The sequence below is a fragment of the Macaca thibetana genome, chromosome 3, assembly GCF_024542745.1.
Source record: "Macaca thibetana thibetana isolate TM-01 chromosome 3, ASM2454274v1, whole genome shotgun sequence".
Lineage (NCBI taxonomy): Eukaryota > Metazoa > Chordata > Mammalia > Primates > Cercopithecidae > Macaca > Macaca thibetana.
The window spans coordinates 179770216-179784971 of NC_065580.1; the positions used below are offsets into that span (position 1 = coordinate 179770216).

The 14756-nt window shown below is 43.5% G+C and overlaps 1 non-coding gene across 1 annotated transcript; it reads right to left on the bottom strand.

Annotated features, from left to right (window-relative positions):
- Positions 1-14465: 14465 nt before the first annotated feature.
- On the bottom strand, positions 14466-14536 carry TRNAG-GCC (transfer RNA glycine (anticodon GCC)). Its single transcript has one exon. It is a non-coding gene; the product is annotated as a tRNA-Gly (tRNA).
- Positions 14537-14756: the final 220 nt, after the last annotated feature.

Consider the following 14756-nt stretch of genomic DNA (forward strand, 5'->3'; position numbering starts at 1 on the left):
GCACGATCTCAGCTCACTGCAACCTCCGTCTCCCAGGTTCAAGCGATTTTCCTGCCTCAACCTCCTGAGTAGCTGGGATTATAAGCACCCACCACCATGCCTGGCTAATTTTTGTATTTTTAGTAGAGATGGGGTTTCACCATGTCAGCTAGGCTGGTCTTGAACTCCTAACCTCAGGTGATCCGCTCGCCTCGGCCTCCAAAGGTGCTGGGATTACAGGTGTGAGCTACTGTGCTCAGCCTGAGAAATTTATTTAAAAGACAGAGACGGGCCAGGCACGGTGGCTCATACCTGTAATCCCAGCACTTTGGGAGGCTGAGATGAGCGGATCACCTGAGGACAGAGTTTGAGACCAGCCTGACCGACATGGAGAAACCCCGTCTCTACTAAAAATACAAAATTAGCCAAGTGTGGTGGCGCCTGCCTGTAATCCCAGTTACTCGGGGGGCTGAGGCAGGAGAATCGCTTGGATCTAGGAGGTGGAGGTTGCGGTGAGCCGAGATCACGTCATTGCACTCCAGCCTGGACAACAGGATCGAAACTCTTGAACTCAAAGAAAAAAAACAAAACAAAACAGAGATGGTGATTTAAGAACTAATGGCAGGTTGAGCGTGGTGGCTTACACCTGTAATCCCAACATTTTGGGAGGCAGAGGCAGTAGGAACACTTTAGCTCAGGAGTTTGAGATTAGCCTGGGCAGCAAAGTGAAATGTCATCTCTACTAAAAATCAAAAAAATTACCTGGGCGTGGTGGCACGTGCCTATAGTCTCAGCTACTCAGGAGGCTGAGGCAGGAGGGTCGCTTGAGCCCAGGAGTTAGAGGCTGCAGTGAGCTATGATCATGCCACTGCACTCCAGCCTGGACAACAGAGCAAGACTCTATCTAAAAAAAAGAAAAGAAAAGAAAAGAAAAGAAACAAGAAAAAGAGAAAGAAAGCACTAAGAGCAGATATATTTTTATTGTGGTAATATATACATAACATAACATTCAGCCTGGACAGCATAGTGAGACCCCATTTCTTTTTTTTTTTTTTTTTTTTTGAGACGGAGTCTTGCGCTGTGTCACCCAGGCTGGAGTGCAGTGGCGCGATCTCGGCTCACTGCAAGCTCCGCCTCCCAGGTTCACGCCATTCTCCTGCCTCAGCCTCCGAGTAGCTGGGACTACAGGCGCCCGCCACCACGCCTGGCTAGTTTTTTGTATTTTTAGTAGAGACGGGGTTTCACCATGTTAGCCAGGATGGTCTCGATCTCCTGACCTCGTGATCCACCCGCCTCGGCCTCCCAAAGTGCTGGGATTACAGGCTTGAGCCACCGCGCCCGGCCTGTGAGACCCCATTTCTACAAACAATCACTGAAACAAAGAAACCCAGCCAGGTGTGGTGGTACATGCTTTAGTCCCAGCTACTTGGGAGGCTGAGGTAGGAGGATCACTTGAGCCCAGGAAGTTGAGGCCGCAGTGAGCTATGATTGAACCACTGTACTCTAGCCTGGGTGACAGAATGCAACTCTACCTCTAAAAAAATATATACCACATAAAATCTACCATATACCATTTGAATCATTTTAAAATCTGTAGTTCAGTGGCAAGTGGCATTAAGTACATTCACATTGTTATGCAACCATCACCACCATCTATCCTCAGAACTTATTTTATCCTCTCAAACTGAAATTCCACACCTGTTAAACAATAATTCCTCGTGCCTCCCTTCCCCCAGCCCCTGGCAACTATTTGATTTTCTAATGGCAGATAATTTTAAAGACAAAACAAATACGATGGTGTTTCCATAGCTGGTGGCAAGACTTGTATTTCTGCCCCAGGTCTGTGTCATTGCTAAACTATCCCACTGAAATATTAATTCAATTTCTTCACAAGGATATTGCAGAGGAATGCCCAGTTTGACCGGATCACCTGGGACCAGCCAGTGCTGGGCAGCCCCCAGTCCCTTGGTAGGTACTGTCAGGGACTGGGCCACCTGGCTGCAACCCCACCAACTTCTGCTGCTTTTGAGAAATCAGTCCTGGACAAGTGCATTGCCTCACACCTATAATCCCAATGGCTTGAGACCAAGAGTTCAATACCGGCCTGGGCAACATAGAAAGACCCCATTTCTACAGAAAATTTAAAAATTAGCCAGGCAGGTGAGGCATGGTGGCTCACACCTGTAATCGCCCCACTTTGGCAGGCCAAGGTGGGAGGATCATTTGAGACCATCCTGGGCAACATGGTGAAACACAATCTCTACAAAAAATACAAAAATTAGCTGGGTATGGTGGCATGCACCTGTAGTCTCAGCTACTTGGGAGGCTGAGGTGGGACGATCACTGGAGCCTGGGAGGGCAAGGCTGCAGTGAACTGTGATGGAGCCACTACACTCCAGCCTGGGTGATAGAAAGAAACCCTGTCTAAAACAAAACAAAAAAACTGGCATGGTGGTGTGCACCTGTAGCCCCGGCTACTGGGGAGGCTGAGGTGGGAGGATAGCTTAAGCCTAGGAGTTTGAGGCTGCAGTGAGCTATAATCATTGTCTGTGGGGCACAGTGAGATACTGTCTCAAGAATAAGTACATACATACATACATACATACATACATACATACATACATAAATGAAAGAAAAGAAAAAGAAAAAAACAGAATCAATCAGTCTCAGTCTTGGTATCTTGTCAGCCTCCGACTCTTTCAAGCCTTGAATTTCAGGCGGAGGACTCCAGCGGGTTTAACATCCATCTGCCAATGTCAGCTCAGTTTCCATTCCACCAGGAATTTACTATTCAGCAACCCAACCCTGTTTCCTTCAGCCCAAACAATGACCTAGTAAAGGCATACCAGACCTTGGGTGCGTATCTGTAAAATGAAGAGGGTGAATTAGGTAATCTCAAAGATATTTTGCAGCCCTGAAGTTGCTACTCTCTGTTTAAGAAAAACAAATAGTGATCGTAATGTAATAGGCTAGATAAGATTTTTCTGTAAAAACTCCCTCTCTTACTAGCATTTGTCATGTTGTGATGTAAATACAAATGCTGAAAGCATTATGTTTGGTTTGAAAGTTCAACTACTGGTCAGCAAAGGGTTAATTGTAAGTCAACACAGGATTGGGGGTTTGGAAACGTAAGAATTCAGAAGAAAAGATAATCCGTTAGTCAGTACAAAGAATTTCATATCCTGAATATAATCCTGAAAAAATTGAATATCTAGGGGCCTTTGACAGACTATTTTTTTTTCTTTTTTTTTTTGAGACGGAGTCTCGCTCTGTTGCCCAGGCCGGAGTGCAGTGGCCGGATCTCAGCTCACTGCAAGCTCCGCCTCCCGGGTTTACGCCATTGACTATTTTTTTTCTTTGCATGAAACAGTTCTGACTTTCACTCTAATGCAGCCTTAGTCTGGTTGAAGGCAAGTAGCTTGCTATTTGATAGGGCTATTTGCATTTCAAAGCTAATCAGTATTAAATAATCGGTTGGCAAAAGAAGAGTAAGAAGGTCATTGTGTGTATTTTATTATTGTGTAAACTTGGGAAAACAAGTTGAGAGTCTGAGAAAGCTCAAATTCTAACAGATAAGAAAGTGTTTTGTGTAAAAGGCTTCTTAATGAGTGAGTTACTCTTCATTTCTCTGACTTCCGCAGAGTCAGGAGGATCACGTGACAGCTAGGCTTTATAAGGAAGTAAAAACAACTGGTGAAGAGAAAAACCATTTATTTTCAATACTGAAGGTAAAAGAACTTCTTAAATATTTCGCTTTTATTCCTCTGTAACTTTTGAGAACATTTAATAGTTTTAATTAATTAATATTTAATATTAAAGTATACTATTTTATTGGCCAATTCATATCAAACTTGATTATAACTCTAATTCAGTGGTGGTTAACCCTGGCACGTTAGAATCACCAAGAGAAAGGAAAAATATTGATGCTGGTTCTTGCCCCAGAGAGTTGATGTAATTAATCTGGGGTGTGGTCTGGTCATCAGTATTTTCTAATAATTCCCAGGGGATTCTCCTGGGTTGAAAGTTGAGAACCGTCCGGGCGCAGTGGCTCATGCCCATAATCCCAGCACTTTGGGAGGCTGAGACAGGTGGATCACAAGGTCAGGAGTTCGAGACCAGCCTGGCCAAGATGGTGAAACCCTATCTCTACAAAAAATACAAAAATTACCCAGGTGTGGTGGTGGACGCCTGTAATCCCAGCTACTCGTGAGGCTGAGGCATGAGAATCGCTTGAACCCAGGAGGCAGAGGTTGCAGGGAGCCAAGATTGTGCCACTGCACTCCAGCCTGGGTGACAGAGCAAGACTGTCTCAAAAAAAAAAAAAGAAAGAAAGAAAAAAAAAGAAAGAAGAAAGCTGAGAACTATTATCCATTATTATAATTTATATTGTGAGCATATCCTCCTCTGCAAAATAAGGCCTCAATGACTCTCCCACTGTTTATAGTATGGTCTTGAATTTTAAATGCAACTTTAAATTGGTTTAAAAAAATAAATAAAAATTAGAGGTGCAGCGACTCCCGCCTGTATAATGCCAGCACTTTGAGAGGCCGAGACAGGAGGATTGCTTGAGCCCAGGAGTTTGAGTCCAGCCTGGGCAACATAGTGAGACCCTGTCTCTACAAAAATTAAGAAATTAGCCAGTCATGGTAGCCTGTGCCTGTGGTCCCAGCTACTTGGGAGGCCGACATGGTAGGACTGCCTGAGCCCAGAAAGTTGAGGCTTTAGTGAGTCACTGCACTCCAGCCTGGATAACAGAATGAGGCCAAAAAAGAAAAAATTAGAGCACATACCAAAGTATATGTGTGTGTATATATGCATATATGTGTGTGTGTGTATATATATATACATATATATACACATATTATTACACACATATGTATTGAAATTGTTTAGATGTGTTATTTTTACCAATATGTTATCTGTATTACAAAACAGAAAAAAAGACATTTATAAAACTATGAATACTTAATAAATAATTTCTTCCTATACTCCTTATCATCCTTTTAGCCACTTCACTTTGGAAACAACTGTTCAATAGGATAAAGAATACATTCCAGGCTGGGCACGGTGGCTCATGCCTGTAATCCCAGCACTTTGGGAAGCCGAGGCGGGTGGATCACTTGAGGTCCCAAGTTTGAGACCAGCCTGGCCAACATGGTAAAACCCCATCTCTACTAAAATACAAAAATTAGCTAAACGTGGTGGTGCATGCCTGTAATCCCAGCTACTCGGGAGGCTGAGGCATGAGAATCACTTGGGCCTGGGATGTGGAAGTTGCAGTGAGCCAAGATCGCGCCACTGGCACTCCAGCCTGAGCAATAGAGCTAGACTCTGTCTCAAAAAATAAAATAAAATAAATAAATAAATAAATTCCATATCATGGAGTTCAAAATTTTCTCTAGACAAAATTTCATCTCCTTTTATTGTTTTTTATTTTTTTGTTGCTTTTTTTTTGAGACAGAGTCTCACTTTATTACCCAGGCTGGAGTGCAGTGGTGTGATCTCGGCTCACTGCAACCTCTGCCTCCTGGGTTCAATCAGTTCTCTGCTTCAGCCTCCCAAGTAGCTGGAATCACAGGCATCCGCCAGCATACCCAGCTAATTTTTGTATTTTTAGAAGAGACGGGTTTCACCATCTTGGCCAGGCTGGTCTTGAACTCCTGACCTCGTGATCCACCTGCTTCGGCCTCCCAAAGTGCTGGAATTAAAGGCGTGAGACATTGCACCCAGCCCGTTGCAGATGTTTTAAAATCATCGTTATATATTTTACTATCTTATGTCCACTTTCTGAGGGACTCTGAGATAAGAACTTACAGGTAGAAAGTTTATCCAGCAGTGAAGTACACAGGATTGGGCAAAAGTAATGCATTTCCAACAAAGCCCTTAGCCAGTCTCGCAAAGAGATAGGAGCTAGGCTGATCCTTGAGGTGAGGGGGTGAGGCTCCATATTCCCACCCCTCACCCAGACATTCAGTAGTTATTCGATGTGGGCTGCCCGTGGGTAAGGTGGTTCTCTTTCATCCTGGAGAGCCATTATCACCAACAGTCATTGGGGAAACGAATACCTCATTCTGAAGAGGGGCTCTGGGATGCTCACCATACATCCTTGTATTCCACTGCATTCCTTGCATTCAAGGGCTTAGCACAGGCTGTTCCTTACTCTGGAATATTTTACCCAAAATTTCACAGGCTAGGCTTCTGGTCTGGAAAAGCTCTCTCAAAGGATGATAGCATTTAGATAGATGGTAAACTCGATTAGCAGTGAGCTGATCTGTTATACTTTTCTATCTTTCACACTGCTTAATACATACTAGGTCCTCAGTTCTAAAAATATGTTTATATTATTATATATTAATTACATATATATGAGTAATTTCAATTAACATGCTGAGCAAGGCCAGGTGCGATGGCTCACGCCTGTAATCACAACACTTTGGGAGGCCGAGGTGGGCGGATCGCCTGAGGTCAGGAGTTCGAGACCAGCCTGGCCAACATGGTGACACCCCAGCTCTACTAAAAATACAAAAATTAGCTGGGCGTGGTAGCAGGTACCTGTAATCCCAGCTACTTGGGAGGCTGAGACACGAGAATCACTTGAGGCAGACGTTGCAATGAGCCGAGATTGCGCCACTGCACTACAGCCTGGGCAACAGAGCGAGACCGTCTCAAAAAACACCGAAACCAAAACAAACAAACAAAAAAAAACATGCTGAGTGTATAAATCGAATTGCTAGAGAAGACTGGACAAAGATTTCAGGCTGGTAGCAGAGCTGGAGGGAAACAGAGGTGGCAGAACTCAAGACATGCTGGGGGTCAGAAAGAAAGTCCATTTGGTGGGAGAAGAGTGCGCTTTTACAGGAACAAAGTGGCCAAGAGGATTAGCAACAGAAGGTAGGTCTGGAGATTCTTGTAGACTTTAAATAATATATTTTAGGTTGTTCGTTGTATGAAATGAAGAACACATAAGATCTTGCTAAGGAAACACACTTCTAAGCATTGTTACTTCCAATCCCAGGACTTACATGGTTAAGTCTGAATTCCTCAACCAGACTTCCTTTCTTAAATGTTTCAAGTCTCTCTTCATCCCTTAATCTTCTTGTTTTCCCGTTCCTCTGACATCCCCACGTGGTCACTACACACCCTAGCAAATCCCCCAGTTGGAATTAATCTTCCCATATTCTCAAGGTACTCTGTTTCACCCATGGCTATAAACCCTGTTAGTTTGCCAGTTGACTGAGTTCTTTGAGTAGATGTCATCGCAGGCACCAGACTGCGTGCATACAGAAAGCGTGAGCAGTGTCTTACTCATCTTTGTCCACGCTCCTTCCAGCACTCAGTAGAGAGTGGTATTCAGGGAAGGTCATTTGAAATAGTGATTTCTTATTATAAACCAGTGAAAAGGCTGAACGTTGTTTCCTCTTATAAACTGACATTAATACACATTGCAAGTAGGCCAACATAAAAAAACTGCTTAATGGATGGTAAAAGGCACAGTTATATAAATTCCTCTGCTTGAAGAATTATTTCTACCTGAATCACAAGGTGTTTTCCATCTAACAAAAGGAGTTGTGTTAAGTCTTCGAAATGTTTGACAGGGGTGAAAAAAATTATGAGAAAGGTCAGCCACTATTAGGAAAAAAGGTTTTCCTACTGAGAGGAGAACCTGTCACAACTAGATTTTATGACCTTCCTGGCTTGGTTCTATTAAAGAAACACAAATTTTCTCTTGTCATAGTTTGATTTTTTTTTTTTTTTTTCTTTGAGACGGAGTCTCGCTCTGCCGCCCAGGCTGGAGTGCCAGTGACGCAATCTCAGCTCACTGCAAGCTCCGCCTCCCGGGTTCACGCCATTCTCCTGCCTCAGCCTCCCGAGTAGCTGGGACTACAGGTGCCGCCACCACACCGGGCTAATATTTTGTATTTTTAGTAGAGACGGGGTTTCACCGTGTTACCCAGGATGGTCTCGATCTCCTGACCTCATGATCCACCCACCTTGGCCTCCCAAAGTACTGGGAATACAGGCGTGGGCCACCGTGCCCAGCCAGTTTGATTTTTTTTTTTTTTAAGTGAAGGAATGGTTAGGATAATTATATATGGCATTTTGTGGATTACAAAAGTCATATTGTCAGCTGTGTTAGGTGCAGGACTGGACTTTATCCCTTTAGCTGATAAGCATTATCAACATTTACGAGACAGAAACCTTACATAGAAAGTCAGTATTTGTATTGCCTAGTTCTGTACCGTGCTTACGTTTGATTACTAAGTATGCTTTCATATCAGGAGCAGAGAGTCTCTGGACATGGAGGAAGCCACTAGACAAGGCCAATAAAAACATAAACCTGGGCTATTTTTAATGAATAACCAATAGGTATGAATGAGTAACAAGTGAACAGTAATCTGGCCGGGCGCAGTGAGTCATGTTTGTAATTCCAGCACTTTGGGAGGCTGAGACTGGCAGATCACCGGAGGTCAGGAGTTCAAGACCAGCCTGGCCAACATGGTGAAACCTCGTCTCTACTAAAAATACAAAAAAATTAGCTGGGCATGGTGACGTGTGCCTGCAGTCCCAGCTACTTGGGAGGCTGAGGCAGGAGAATTGATTGAACCTGGGAGGCGGAGGTTGCAGTGAGCTGAGGTCATGCCACTGTACTCCAGCCTGGGTAACAGAGCGAGACTCCATCTCAAAACAAGCAAACATACAAACAAACAAATAAATATACAGTAATGTACTTGAAAGTGGAAAAATGTTTCTTAATCCCCCAGGAGGGCTTTGGATAGGTGACTATGTCATACATACCCTTCTATGTCCCTCAGTAAATATACCCCGGAAGGGAATGCCCCCTCTAGAGGTCAACTCCAGAGACTATACGGAGAATGGTGCCCTTACGAGCTGGAGAACATGGCAGCCCTAGAAGGCATTCAATAATAATTTCCTTTTTCTTTTTGCGATAGGATCTTGCTCTGTCACTCAGGCTGGAGTGCAGTGACACGATCATGGCTCACTGTAGCCTTGACATTCCAGGCCCAAGTGATCCTCCTACCTCAGCATAAGTTTCTTTTTCTTTTTTTTTTTTTTAATTTGTAGAGACAGAGTCTCCCTGTGTTACGCAGGCTGGTCTCAAACTCTTAGACTTGAGCCATCTTCCCCCTTGGCCTCCCAAAGTGCTGGGATTACAAGCATGAGTCACCGTGCCCAGCCAATAATGATGTTTTGAATGAAGGAATGAATGAATTAACAGGTCCATCTCTGGAAACAAAGGCAGAAGAGGTTGACAAAAGCCATTTTTGCAACCAGGACCTTTATTATAATATTAGTCTAAACAGTGGGGCCCATAAATAAGCATGACAATGCTATATTTACCATATCAGACACCCTTGAAAATGTGCGTCCGCAGACAGATCAGCTAAGAAAGAATAATTCTACATACAATCACTTGCAGATATGTTTCCTGATGGAAATACCAGGGACAAAGCTAACGTCAATATCAAGTCCAGAAAATGATTTTTGAATGTTGGTAGTTTCCCTCTTCACATTCTGCTCTCTTCACTCTCCTATCCCTGAAGCACAGATGCTGTCCTTTAGTTTGAGTAAGTAAGAAGTGCCAGTGAGTCATATTAGCTATTTTTAATGCACAGACATGTGAGGGATCTGTTTGATGGAGGACTTCCTTGCCAGCAATTGAGTTTGAGAAAGACCAGGGCTTCAAGCCAGATTCTGGAGTGAGGCAGAAATGGGGACTAGACAGAAAAGATTGTAGGCTTTTCAGACTAGAACTGAGAAAGTGCAGATGCAAAACTAGGGTTTAATTTGAGGAGTCATTTAGAGTAGGTGTTGATTTAGGAAGATCTAAAAGACGTAGAATTAATGGAAAGGTTAATGATGGGCCTCTTGAAGTGAGCGAATGATGACAGATTATGGGATACACTTAGCTCCTAATTATTATGTATTTTAATACCTAGGTGCTATAAAGTGGTAACTAAAAATAAATGGTCATATATTTTTAAATAGTAGATTTCTTCCCTTCCCTAAATTTTTAACCTTGTTTCATGAACACAAACCTAATTGTAAAGGTAAAGGAACCTCACACCAAGCAGCAGACAAAGAGACTGTATTAATTCTTTGGTTCACAAGTAGGGAAGTATTGATTGAGATTAGATAATTATTTGTTTGCTTATGTACGGTATTAATTTATATATTTGGTTTCTTGCCTTACAGATAATTTAGGCAGAAATGGCAGCTACCTACCTTAAGACAACAAACCCACAATCTATAACATTCTCCCACCCAGCAATCTCACATACCTGGAACCCAGATGGGAAACTAGAATAACCCCCCAAACCTTTACCCATATAAATAGGCGTTATAACATTCATGCATTAAGTCAGTCAGTACTTTTCAACCGTAATAAACCACTCGAGCCCTTGCTCATTATTTGTTTACTTTAATTTTAGACATAATGATAATAAGCTTGGTTATCAGGGTTTATTTAGCCCACAGGAGACCACAGGAGCACGTGGCTGCACATTGCCTTGGCATGAACAATTATACAAGGCTTTTCACATCCATCATTAGCTGCTCAAGGCAGACACAGCAATAGCATCAAGAAGTGTCAGTTGAGTGCCTGACAGCCCCAAGAAGACAGAATAATTCTAAACAGTAGGCAGATAAACCACAAAAATAGACTAGTCTGTAGCCATGGTTAGGAAGAAAGAGAAAGACATATGTCACTATTCTCAGATGGCATCTCTATCCAGACTCAGAACCCCACGAGCATAAAGAGGTTGTCCAGTCCAGGCTCCTGGTTAGCACACAGTTCACATCAACAGTTCTCTTTTGGGTGGTCAGACAGTTCTGCTGATGTTTTGGCAAGGAATCTGTGATGATTAATTTTATATGTGATACATTTTCTTTTTCTTTTTCTTTTTTTTTTTTTTTACCAACACTCCTGATTTGGAACGGATTTTTTTTTTTTTTTTTTGAGATAGGCTTTCACTCAGTAACCCAGGCTGGAGTGCAGTAGCATAATCACAGCTCTCTGTAGCCTCAATCTCCCAGGCTCAAGCAGTCCTTCCATCTCAGCCTCCCTAATAGCAGGGACTACAGGTGTGCACCACCACCCCCTGCTAATTTTTATATCTCTTTGTAGAAATGGTGTTCCTCCTTGTTGTCGAAGCTGGTCTTTAACCCCTGGGCTCAAGCAATCTACCTGTCTCAGCCTCCCAAAATGTTGGGATTGCAGGTGTGAGCTACTGTACTGGGCTAATTTTACTTTCTATAACTTGGCTGGATCATGATAACCAGATATGTGATCAAACATTATTCTGAATGTTTCTGTGAGCATGTTTGTGGATGATACTGACATTCAAGCTGGTGGACTTTGAATGAAACAGGTTACTATTCCTTTTTTTATTTGTGAGACAGGCTGATTTGGTTTGGCTTTGTGTCCCCACTCAAATCTCATCTCCAACTGTAATCCCACATGTTGAGTGTGGGACCTGGTAGGAGGTGATTGGATCATGGTGGTGGTTTCCCCCATGCTGTTCTTGTGATAGTGAGTTCTCGTGAGATCTGATGGTTTAAAAGTGTGGCACTTCCTCTCATTCTCTGTCTCTCCTGCCACCTTATGAGGAAGGTGCTTGCTTCTCCTTTACCTTCCACCATGATTGTAAGTTTCCTGAGATCTCCCCAGCCATGCAGAACTGTGAGTCAATTAAACCTCTTTTCTTTATAAAATATGCAGTCCCAGGTAGTTCTTTTTCCACACCCACCGCCTCTCCCGCCCACACACACACACACCCCCTCTCAGACAGAGTCTTGCTCTGTTGCCCAGGGTGTAATGCAGTGGTGTGATCTCAGCTCACTGCAACCTCCACCTCCCAGGTTCAAGCAATTCTCTTGCCTCAGCCTCCTGAGTAAGTGGGATTACAGGAGCATGCCACCACACTCGGCTAATTTTTGTATTTGTATTTGTATTTTCTTTTCTTTTATTTATTTATTTTTTGAAATGGAGTCTTGCTCTGTGACCCAGGCTGGAGTGGAGTGGTGCGATCTTGGCTCACTGCAAACTCCACCTCCCGGGTTTACGCCATTCTCCTGCCTCAGCCTCCCGAGCAGCTGGGACTACAGGCGCCCGCCACTACACCCAGCTAATTTTTTGTACTTTTAGTAGAGGACGGAGTTTCACCGTGTTAGCCAGGATGGTCTCGATCTCCTGACCTTGTGATCTGCCTGCCTTGGCCTCCCAAAGTGCTGGGATTAAAGGCGTGAGCCACCATGCCCAGCCAATTTTTGTATTTTTAGTAGAGACGGGGTTTCACCATGTTGGCCAGGCTGGTCTTGAACTGCTGACTTCATGATCTGCCCATCTTGGCCTCCCAAAGTGCTGGGATTACAGGCATGAACCACTGCGCCCAGCCCCAGGTAGTTCTTTATAGCAGTGTGAAGATGGACTGATACACAGGGGCTCTTACTCTGTTACCCACGCTGGAGTGCAGTGGCACAATCTCAGCTCACTGCAGCTGCGACCTCCTGGAATCAAGCGATCCTCCCACCTCAGCCTTGTAAGTAGCTGGGACCACAGGCATGTGCCTCCATGCCCAGCTAAATTTTGTATTTTTTGTAGAGATGGGGTTTTGCCACGTTGCCCAGGATTGTCTCGAACTCCTGAGCTCAAGGGATTCACCTGCCTTGGCCTCTCAAAGTACTGGAATTACAGGTGTGAGCCATCAAGCCTGGCCCAGATTACTCTTCCTAATGTGGGTGAGTCTCATCCAATCAGTTGACGGCTTGAATAGAACAAGCTCCCTGCCACACAAGGGAATCTGTAGCAGATGACCTTGGGACTTGAACTGCAACATCAACTCTTTCCTGGGTGTTCAGCCAGCTGATCTCCTCTGCAGATTTTGGACTTGCCAACCTCCATAATTGTGTAAGCCAATTTCTTATAAACGAGTTACCTTATGTATACACACATCCTATTGATTCTGTTTCTCTGGAGAACCCTGCCTAATACAAAAATCCTTTTCCAAATTAGGACATGATACATTGCATAGCTCTGGACGTATCATTAAGTAAAAATTCATACTGAAAAAAATGTTCTTTGTAGCATTATTTATAATAGCAACAAATTGAAATTAGCCTAGATATACATCAATAAGGAATTGAATAAATGAATTATAAAACTACTGTGACTCCATAGAAAGCTATTGAGATACAACTGTATAAAATGGTGGTGGTGATATAAAAACATAACCAAGGTGGATTGTTAGAGGAAAAAATGCAATTTGTAGTGAAGTACACATAATCGGATCCCACTTATGTAGAAACTTATATAGTTGGAAAATAGTATAATAAAAATAGCTAACACTTACTGAGGGCTTCCTATGTGCATTCACTTCATTCATTCAATTCAACAAAGATTTATTGCATGCTGTGCTGGGTGACAGGCACTCAGCAGTAAATTAGACCAGTGGTTTTGCCCCCAGAGGACATTTGGCCATGTCTATAAATATTTTTTGTTGTAGGCAGAAGTGGGCAGAAGCCAGAGATGCTGCTACACAACCCACAGTGCGCAGGACACCAGCCCCTCTTTCCACTGCTGGAAATTACTCAGTAGTACAGAGGTTGAAAAACCCTAAATCAGGCCGGGCACGGTGGCTCACGCCTGTAATCCCAGTACCTTGGGAGGCTGAGGTGGGCGGATCACAAGGTCAGGAGTTCGAGACCATCCTGGCTAACATGGTGAAACCCCGTCTGTACTAAAAATAATAAAAAATAAGTGCGTCCATCTCTTCCTTATATGAACTATTGTGAAGATTAGGGATAAAGCAAGTAAAGAGCCTGGGTCTATCTGAAACACTCTTGTCAAGTGTTAACTATTATTTTTACTGTTTTCACCCATATTCTTGCATATGTTTAGTGTCTTACGGGAAGAGGTTAAAAAGTGAAGGGGTGGGGGCAATAGGGAGCAGGGAGAATATAATAAAAGTAATAAATAGAAGATAGGAAAGGACAGTCCAAAAACAAGTGTCGGTTCCAGAACTTGCTTCCTAGTAAAGCAAGGTCCTCGGGCCATCTTTTCTGAACTTTGATTCCACCGTATTTTCAGTTTGTGAACAGTGATTTATCAGTCCATTTTAGCTGTCAAACTCACACCATTTGAGAAGATTCATAACCCCAGAGAGAACTCTTAGAAAGGAGGGATTAACATGGCAAACACATGCGCAAACTCCAGATGGCTGAGCTGAGACATGCTTGGGGGAAAGTCTCTCTCCTGACTGGGGAGGAAATGCTATATGGGAGGAAAACTAGAGTCTTTTGTGATAAAGGACGGTCAGTCATAGGGTCACAAAGCCTGTCCTATAAATCATTCAACTTAAAAAGCATTTGGGACCCACGAAAAGTTTTTTTGTACGTGTTTCAGAGGAAGTTTCGCTCATTGTTGCTGAGGCTGGATTACCGCGCCTGGCCCAAACCAAGTAACATACTGTATGGGCCAGGAATTGAACCCGGGCCTCCCGCGTGGCAGGCGAGAATTCTACCACTGAACCACCCATGCACCAACACAGATGTTGAGGAAAAGCAGTAACATCATCGGAACGTGACTAGAAGATGCTCTTTGTAGCTAGAAAGATAATAGATAAGGGAGAAAGAAGATGATAATATTTTGGTCACTTGGCTGGGCATGGTGGCTCATGCCTGTAATCTCAGCACTTTGGGAGGCCGAGTGGGGAGGATTGCTTGAGCCCAGGAGTTCGAGACCAGCCTGGGCAACACAG